The sequence below is a fragment of the Rhinolophus ferrumequinum genome, chromosome 10 (genome assembly GCF_004115265.2).
Source record: "Rhinolophus ferrumequinum isolate MPI-CBG mRhiFer1 chromosome 10, mRhiFer1_v1.p, whole genome shotgun sequence".
NCBI classification, from domain to species: domain Eukaryota; kingdom Metazoa; phylum Chordata; class Mammalia; order Chiroptera; family Rhinolophidae; genus Rhinolophus; species Rhinolophus ferrumequinum.
In genome coordinates this window covers 5,078,458-5,088,184 of record NC_046293.1, presented here as the reverse complement: position 1 = coordinate 5,088,184, position 9,727 = coordinate 5,078,458, and positions in this window count along the sequence as shown.

The window sequence follows — 9,727 nt, the reverse complement described above, 5'->3', positions numbered from 1 at the left end:
TCTATTTGCTTTGCCAGGTTAGGGAAGTTTTCCATCATTATTTCTTCAGATGGGTTCTCAATCCCTTACTTTTTTTCTTGTCCTTCTGGTACCCCTATGACTTGAATGTTGTTACACTTGATGTTGTCCCAGAGGTCTCTTCAACTATCCTCAATTTTTTGGATTCTTTTTGCTGTTCTGATTGGGAGTTTTCTGCTACCTTGTCTTCCAAATCGCTGATTTGATCCTCTGTTTCATCCAATCTACTGTTGATTCCCTCTACTGTGTTCTTCATTTCAGTTATTGTACTCTTCATTTCTGACTGGTTCTTTTCTGTACTTTCCATCTCCACTTTTATGATTCCTATCTCTTTGTTGAAGTTCTCACTAGATCATTGAGCATCCTCAAAACCGGTGTTTTGAACTCTGCGTCTGGCCACCACCTTCTTACCTTCTGTCCCAAGTCACTTCACAGGACCTCCTGCTCAAGATGTTTCAAACTGAGCTCTTTGTCCTCTCTAGCTGCCTTCCCTCCCTCCATCGTCCGTCTCACCCAGAAAGCACCACCGTGCGTCCTGGAGTCCTGACAAGCAGCCTCCTCTACCTCCACTTGACCTTAGTGGCTTGGGTCATGCTGTTAACCCTCCATCCCTGTCCTGTAGCCACTCTCTCCTTCCTCCTGGGTCACCTCCTGGCCTCCATGACCAGCACCACTGCTCAAAACAGGGACCTCGTCGTGCCCGTCCTGCTCCATGCCCTGAAGTGTCTGCCCACCTTCACTCAGGGTCCTTGCCATTAGGCCTTGCCCACCCCACCTCTCCTCCTTCCTCTTGCTACACATCTGGCTCCCTTCCACCACAGGGCCTTTGGGTTTGTCCAAGGGTGCTGAGACACACTACCGAGGGACATTTTGTCCTGAGGGTCTGTCAACTTCCTACCTGCAAAATAAAAAGCCACCTGCCAGTGGCCCCACCCACTGATTCTCCCCTCTCTGGGATTGGCCAGACTCACTGTCTTATGTGACCCCATTCCCACCATGGCTGATTGGTCCAGATTGGACACCTGACCCAAGCGGCCCAATGGGATTCTCTCCTACGAGTCTGAATCCAGAACAGGGAGACCTACGCCCAGGAGTGGACTAGCCAGGTGGGTACTGATGGTGGCAGGTCCCGGATCCTTTGAGCCCTGTGAATTTCTCCTTTCCACGTGCTTGTTTCTCGACTTTTCCTTCCACTCACTGCCCTCCCAGAGAATAGCCTTTTTCCTTACACTCCTCAGACGTGGTTCCTGTTCCAGAATGCTCTTCTCCCTCACTGCCAGGCCAGTGGGTCCCTGTTGACTCCTGCTTGGAGCAGGTATCCTGCGGCCTGCTGGTTCTGACACCACCTGCCTTTCTCCATGGCGCCCCAAAGTGGCAGATGGAAACCTCAGACAGGGTGGGCCAGCTGCCTTTGCTTCTCTCCAGGGCACCCCCCAGGGTCACAGCTTTCTCACTCTGAAAGGGGGACAGCAGGAGGACAGGGAAGGGAAGGGGCCAGTGTCTGCCACGCCCTTTCACTTGTCACTAGCCTGACTGGGAAGAATCAGAATCAGTTTGGCAGAGGAGGAAGCAAAAGCTCCGAAAACCAGGAGGGAGCCGACAGAGGTGATCCTGGAACCAGGCTCGGCTCTTCTATCCTCACCTCACTGCCAAAGGTGAGGGACGGTTTCCTGAGGCCCCTGTGGAGTCAGGTATCCTCCTGCCTAGCCCTCAGCTGCCTCTGGGGGCTCAGAGTCAGGATGGGGACAGAAGTCCAGCCTCTAGGAGCCACACACAGCTGTCCTGAAGGGCCAGGCAAGTGCCCACGTGTGGAGAGAAGCAGGACTGCTTAGTGGACCGAGTGGAACCCCACCAGGCCCCCTGCCACTCCTAAGCGTCTTTAGTCATCAAGTCCCCTCTGGGCTACTGTCAGCCAGGCATCTGGAGTGGGTGCTATGAGCACTGAGAGGGACCTTTGACCTGGGTGAATGGCAGGACCTCTCTCTGTAAAAGTGCCCACCCTCGCTGCGCTCTGAGTGGCTGGAGGGCAGTTGAATGGAGAGCCATCCAGCAGAGGGAATTAAACTACCTTCCACAGACATCTGATTGTCACCCTGATGGGTTGATTTGATTAATTTAGACGATTTACAGGAGGCAGCCCCCAGCCTCAGTTTCCTGATGTGTAATGAGAAGGGCAGGATTCGCCCAGTGCTGACCCTGCCCTCACTTTCCAGCTATGGGCTGGGGGCTGGGCGCTTGCCCTGCTGGCCAGGTGTCTGTGCCCGACAGTACACTGGAGTGATCAGAGGTGGGCGTTTGCCAAAGAAGCTGCTGATGCTCCCTCTGGCTGCCTCCAGGCGATGAAAGGAGCTGACGGCTTGGCAGTGGCTCCTGGGGAGGCAGCAGCCAGGCCGGTGACACGCGGTAGAGATCATGGGAGGGGACTCCCGAGGAGAACAAATTGGGGGCGGGGGGGCACTGGTGGGGGGGCACTGGTGGGCAGGGTTCTGGGGCTGATTTGGAGTGGGTGGCCCACAGGGAGGCCACGCTGTGAGGGGATGAGTGGGTGTAGGACGCTGAGCCCACTTCATGGCTGTGTGAATCCAGGTGGGTCACTTAGCCTCTCTGAGTCTCAGTTTCTACACCTGTACAATTGGAACAATAATATCTACATCACAACTCACTGCTGTACCCTGGTGCTTACAAATGGGTGTGGCACATAGTAGGTGCTCAGTAAGTATTTTTGAAGTCGATGAATACATAGGGTTGATGGAGGCTGGGATTGGCTAATCCATCTTAGCTCAATGTCTGGCACAGAGTAGTTTTAAATAATAAGTGGTCGCTTTTGTGGTTATTCACTGTGGGGGCGGAGGACTGAGCCAGCATGCAGTCCCAGAAGCAGTGAGAAGGAAACTGGTAGGTGTGGCTGGAGAACAGGGTGGGGCATGGGATGAGACCAGAGGTGTCCCCAGGACCAGCACTTGAAGATGGCAGGGCCGTGGCAGGAGGCTGGACTCAGTCCTGATTACCAGGGAGAGGCTCACACGGCTGGGGACGAGCGGGACCATTGTGGGCATCAGGTGGCTGTTGGTGGCCATGCCCTGGCCTGAGGACAGGGCCGGAGAGGCAGGGAGGTGGAGATCACATGTGCAGAGGCCTTTTTCAGGAAACTTGGTGAAGAGGGGGAAGAGATGGGCAGTAGCTGGAAGGGGATGTGGGAGAGACAGAGGTCTTATTTCTTAGGTCAGGAAACTTGAGGAGGTAAAAATGCAGGTAGAGAGGAGCTGGTCCATTGGGGGTGCCTGAGGATGTGGAGAAGAGGGGTACTGGCTAGAGGGGTCTCTGAGGGAGGCAGAGGCTGGAGGGGCCGCCTCTGAGAGGGAGCTTCAGGAAGGGCTGTAGCTTTGCGTTTAGGTTGGGGGTTGGGGGGGTGCGCGTTCCAGGGCTCAGTAGGGTACAAAGAGTGGTTATCTTCAAGGTGGGGAGGTTGAGGCCTCGGACAGCTGTGAGAAGGTCTCTGTGGACAGGGGGCAGTGTGGAGGGTGGGCAGCTCTGGACCCATGGTGTGTCCTGGATCAGCTCCAGACCTAACCCTGCAGGGAAGTGACTGCCTCTGTTACACATGGCAGGGCAGAGACGCCTGCTGGTGCCCCATGGGCAGGTAGGAGCTCAGCGAGTCCAGAGGGTCCTTTGGGAGGGCAAGTAGACAATGTTTCTTGGGCCAGCCCTTGGCAGGGGCTGCCTGGAGCCCTGTGCAGGGACTCTGAGGCTGCATCCTGGGTGCAGGAAAGAACACTGCAATTGATTAGTGGTGTCTGCTCTGGGCACACCATCCGATGAAGCGCTTGCGCTGTTTTTGTGCCTCCGCTCTGGCCCAGGCAGCAGCACAGAGCGAGAAGCCAGGGATGGAATGGTGCCAGAACTGGGAGTCACTCCAGCCCTATGAGGGACTCAAGGTGTGACCTTGGGCAAGTCCATTCCCTCAGCCCCATCTTATCACCCGTACATTGGAACTAATAATGCCATCTTTGCTGGTGGTTATGAGGGTTACAGGCATAATGGACGTGCTCCAACACAGGGGCTTTTGTCACCTCTGGGAGTGGGCTGCAGCGGCTGGGCGGTGCAGGGGAGCATGGCAGTGGGAGTCAGGAGGGAGGCTGAGGGAGTGATGTGCACTGGGGCAGTGGCCTGGGGACGGCACGTGCGTGCACAGCCTTCTCTCCCCCTCGTGCCTGCAGAGTCCTGTCGGGGATGGAAGCATGGGGAGGTTGGGGTCATGAAGATCTGTGGCCAGTTGCAATGCACCTTTGGCCAAGTCACTCAACGTCTCTGACCTCACTTTTCTCATCTGTAAAATGGGGGATAATCCTGATGAATCGAGCAGTAAGGTTTATAAGCAGCCCCTGGGCTTCTGGCATCACAATCCTGGATGGAGAAATCATAAAAGCCTGTTTTTAGTCCCTTTCCTCTCCCCTTTCATTCTCCTCTCCAGGACCCATTTCTCCTTCCCTCTACATTCTGGACAGAGTATTCCCTCTCCTAAGTTTCTTTCTCAAGCTGGGCCTCAGCTGTTTCTATAGTCGGGGAATAGGGTGAGGTTGGAATAGAAGGGCACTGAGATCTCTTCCTACCTAACGTGGATGATTCTGACTCAAATCTGCGGTCAGAAAAGGGCTAGAAACATTCAGACTAGGGTGTGAATGACTGCCACAGCCGCAGCCCCACACTTGGCTTCTTCCCTCATCTCACCCCTGCCTGCCTCAGAGCTGCATTTGCTCTCAGCACTGGTCTGGGTGCCACACCTGGAGGGGGGAAAGAACCTGGGGTTCATCTGGAGAAGAGGACCACGATGGGCAGAGGGTGTGTGGCCAGGTTAGCTGAGGGACAGCTGCAGGATGGGCCGTGAATCTGGGGGAAAGTAGGCTCCTGGAATTCTGCTGACGGCCCCAGGGCTCCTCAGAGCCATCCTGAAGGCAGCCAAGGGTGTTGTGCAACCCTGGAGGTGGGGTGGGGAGCAAGGTGGGGAAGAAGCTATAAGCTCAGCAGGAGGAAGAACCTTCTGACAGGTAAGACTCCAAAGATAGAACAGGCCGCTGGGGAAGGGGGGCACGATGGGCAGGGGAGACATGCAAGTAGCGGCATGAGGGCCTTTGCAGGAATGTGGGAGGGGTTTCTTTTCCAAAGGAGGGGGCCTGTGCGTGTGGAGGCTGGCACAGGCCCCCCACTGTAATGCCTGCTGGGATTTTGCCTTTCACTAAGGATAAGGACTCCCCAGTGGGAGGATTTCAGGCATCAACAAAAGTGGGGGTGCTTCCTGGGGTTCCTCTGTCGGGTACATCTGCTGCAGTGTCCGCTGAATGCCTGCTGGGCAGTAGGAATGGAGGTGGGGTCCAGCAGTGACTAGTATGGAGACATCAGCGGTCAAGGAGGGGCTGGCTGGGTCTCCTGGGGACCATCACTGATTTGTATTTGCTGAGAGTCATGGTCAGCACTAGGCAGGCAGGTCACAGTCCTTATTCCATGTGACTGGCACAGCCCAACGAGGCAGACGTTTTACCCTCTCAGGGCTGGGATGACACCCAGTTCTGGCACCGTTCCATCCCTGGCCTCTAGCTCTCTGCAGCTGCTTGGGCTAGAAGGGCGGCACAAGAACAGCTCAAGCGCTTCCCCCATGGTATGCCATGGCCTGCCCCTCGTTGTACCCATTTTTCAGAAAGGGACACCAAGGCTCTGAGAGTTGAAGTGTGGTATCAAAGCGTCCTCAGGGAATGCAGGCAGTGCAGGGACAGGGCCCTGGGGCCACCCACCTTCACCGTTGATAGCCAGGAGGTTGGAAGAGGTGGAAGGATCGGAGAAGGCTGCAGGGCAGGGTGGGGCGTGGCCAGGACCCTGGACAGCTCAGCTGAGCTGCGCAGCCCCTGGCAGTGCTGGGATGCTGCCTAGATGTGTCGGGGCATTTAGTGGGGTTGGAAGGAGCTGGCCTGGCACCTGGTGAAGAGAGCAGGGGGTGGAGGAGAGAACAGATGTCCTGTAGTGTGAAGGTGGGCCCTGCAGTCCCAACTTTGCATATTTACCACTGAATAGCGGGACAGGTCCTGAAACCTGGAGCCTCAGTTTCTTCACTGTCAAATGGGTCTTCTGGTCTCCCGTCACAGGGAAGGGTGCCCCTCGCTGAGGTCCCACCCAGGCTGTTGTGAGAAATAATCCAGCTACACAAAATCCTAAAAAGTTCTCTGAAAACCATAAGGGTTCACAGGCAGCTTGTGTGGGGCTGGGCCGTGGATGCTGGAAGCCTCGGCCACCCCGTTAGTGGTGACCGGTCGTGGCACCAGAAGCTGACCCCTCCACCAGGAGAGCTGGGCTGCAGCATCCTTTTGTCTCCCACAGCCTGCAGGGGGTGGCTTGGCCTCTGTCCAGCTCCTGTGGGGACTCCAACCCTGGAGCAGCATTGTCTGGGGCAGAGGACACCACTGCTGAGGCCTACATTGGGCCAGTTGTCCAGTGACGAATGCCTCTCCCTCCAGGCCAATCTGCCTGGCGGAGACCCCTGTGGGTGATCAGCTGTGTCCTGAAGCTCCTTTTATACAAGGTCCTTCTCTGCGCCTGGCTTTCTGGCTGGCCAGAGGGTCTTAAGTGGGGAATGGCCTAGAACAAGGTGGGGGGCTCATTTAAACACAACCTGGCCAGAACCTCAGCTACGAGGGGCAGGAGGAGTGAGCTCCTGGAGCCTTTCCACATCTTGTCATTTCATCTTTGAGCAAGCCCAGGAGAGAGCTGTCACATCATTTTTCTCTTCAAGGTGAGAAAACTGAGGCTCAGAGGAACATGAAAATGTCCCAAGGTCCCAAGCAAGTTAGTGGCAGAAGCAGGTTACAATCCAGATGCCAAGACTTGCTGTCTAGAACTGTGACAGTGTTAATAGCCACTACGTGCTGAGTGCCAACTGTGTACCAGGCACTCTATGTGCACTGCCCTCGAGGTAGAGAGTACTGTATTGGCTTTACAATAAAAAAGAAGAGACTGAGGTTCAGAGTCACAAGCTGTAAGTGGCAGACGTAGGATTTGAACCAGTGGTCAAGGCATGGTTCAGGAGTTGGGGCAGTCATTGCCAGCTGTACCAGAGCCGGACCAGAGGTAGGTGTGACCTGGGGTCCCTTGATAGGGTGTGGCTTTTTTACCCTGGAATCTGGGCCTAGAGAAAGGCTCAAGATGAGGCCCACGTCAGACAGCTGGATTGAAACTGACCTGCCTCTGGGCTGTGTCAGAATCCAGACAGACCTGTGGTGGCATGTAGAGACCTTGGAGGCAGGGGGGATGCAAAGCCCGGCTCTGTCTTTCCAGCCCCAGCCCAGGTCACCTCCTCCAGAGAATCTCTCCCCAGACCCCCAGCCCATGCGGACGTCCGCTTTCCCTGAAATCCTCTGGCTTCCGTGCCAGGATGATTCCTGGGACCTGACACAGCACCTGGCACATTATCGGAGCCCAGTGAATATCTGCTAATAACAGCCATAGCCTGCAAGGTGGCTATGAGCCAGGCACCGTGGAGGACCCGAGGAGATCAGATATTCTAACATTCTCAGTGGGGCCCGATAGGTCCTCCACCCCCGGGGCCTTTGCCCATGCCTCCTGTCCCTGCCCTGCTTGTACCCTGCACTCGGCTCACACCTCCCCATCCTTCATGATATTCTGAGGATCATAGAAAATTTGGGGGTGACAAAAGTTTCCACAAATAAATTAAAAACTCACCCGTAATCTTACCCCCAGGGTTGACATTTTGCTCTCCATATGTCCTACCGTCTTTTGTCTCCTTCTTCCTATTTCTCATTTTTCAAAGCACAGAAGCAGATGCACTCTTGAGTAAACTTCTTCGTCGATTGTCCAATGTGTGATGAATATGGCCGTCAGTTCCCCCCATGTCACATTTCAGCAATATGATTTGGCAACCAGAAATTCCCTGGACACACCAGAATTTTGTAAACCGATCCCCTCTGGCTGGGCACTGAACTTGTTTCTGACGTGGGGCTATTAGAAACAGCCAGCAGTCACTGCCTTGGGACACCTTCCTGGGAGGTGAATTTCTTGGCCAGGGGATATCTTACTGCGCTCTTCTGAGACTCTGAGCCTTTGCATAGTCTGGTCCCTCTGCTGGGCTATCCCTCTCCCACTTATCCTCAGAGTGAAGTCTTACTCCTCGGGAGCACACACATCCCCCCCTTCCGAGTGTCCTCGATGCCCTTTTCCCGGCCCCCAACTGCCCTCTTCTTCCTGGTGTCCCGAGCACCTGCTGACCTCCTGCCTGTCCCAGGGCAGACAGCCTGCCTTCTCCTCCCCCTCTCACCAGCTTCCGACACATAGTAGGCACCTGGGAAATGCTTCCCAGCTAGCGAGCTCTCCCCTGGCTGGCTTAGCAGTGTGGGATCATGTGCTGCTTCTATTAGTCTCCATGAACAAGTACCACTGTGTTATGAAATTTTTCCAAAAGCAGAATGTCTGCTGTGTTTGCCAGATTGGTTGCTCTTTTAGGAGTGGGTCTACCCTGCCCACCCCGCACTCCTCATTCCCTTTCTTTCAGAGCCCATTCGCTGGGCTCCGACTGGGCTCCAGGCCCTGTGGGATGGAGTGCTGGAGCCTGAGGGAGCCCGACCTCCAGGAAGCAGCCGGGACCAGGTCAGGTGTGGGTCAAGCTCAGGCTCAGTGCCTGGGATTCGGTGGTGCAGGTAAGGGCAGTCTCCTCTGGTGGGGAGCTCGTGCTTTGTTCTGAAGGAAGTGCTGAGTGCCAGGCATATGGTAGGTGCTCAATAAACGTGTGCCCCTGGAAAGTAAGAGATGGTGTTCTGGGAGCTGAGGGGAGGGCTGGTGGGATGGGAGGTGGAGAGAAAACTGATCTTGAAGGACAAGTGTCACAAGAACTTTGCTCTCGCCCCAGGGACCACAAGTTCTCCACTACACCAAACCCCATGTCCTCTGGGGGCTCCTGAGGCCACAGCCAAGCTGTGACCTTATCCTTGGCAGGCAGCAGGGGGAATCTGTTGGACTATTGAGCCCAAGCCCTGCCTTCCAGGCAGGCAACACTGTGCTGGGGAAGGCTGCAGCCCCAGGGGGAGAATGGTGCTCCCCACTGAGTTTGAGGACCCTCCTGGTCCGAGGTCCTGTGTGCTCAGGGCGGTTTAGGTCACTAGATCTCATCCTTCATTGGCTCATTCACTCATTTACTCACTCACTCGGTAGATGCTGGCCTTGTCCTAGGCACTGGGACACTACAGAGCGTTTTGCTCAAATGTCCTCAGGCTCCTGTGGCCTGCTGAGTGCAGCACTCAAGGACCTGTGTGACCTGCCTTATGCTCCAATCCCTCAGGGATCTCTGTCCTCCCTGCATTTCTCTTCCTGGGCATCTGTGTTCCTACCGTCGGGAATGCCCCCCAGGCTCCTCTCTTCTGCCCACGTTCTGCCCTCTCTTCCCGGCCCAGCCCTCTGCTCTCTCCCAGAGGCTTTGCTCCATGCCCGGGGCGGGCAGCTCTCCCGTTCCCGCTCCACACTTCATCCAGGCTGGTCTATGGGTATGTCTCCCCTTTGGCCTTTCACTGGCCATGGCTGGATGGCACGGGCTGCATCTGGGTGCCCCCTGCACCCCTGGCCGCTCAGCTCAGGCCAGGCATACGCGGTTTCCAGGTTGACAGAGGTGCCAAATGGATGTTGCAGCCGCCCGAGCAGTGGAGCTGACGGTGGATTT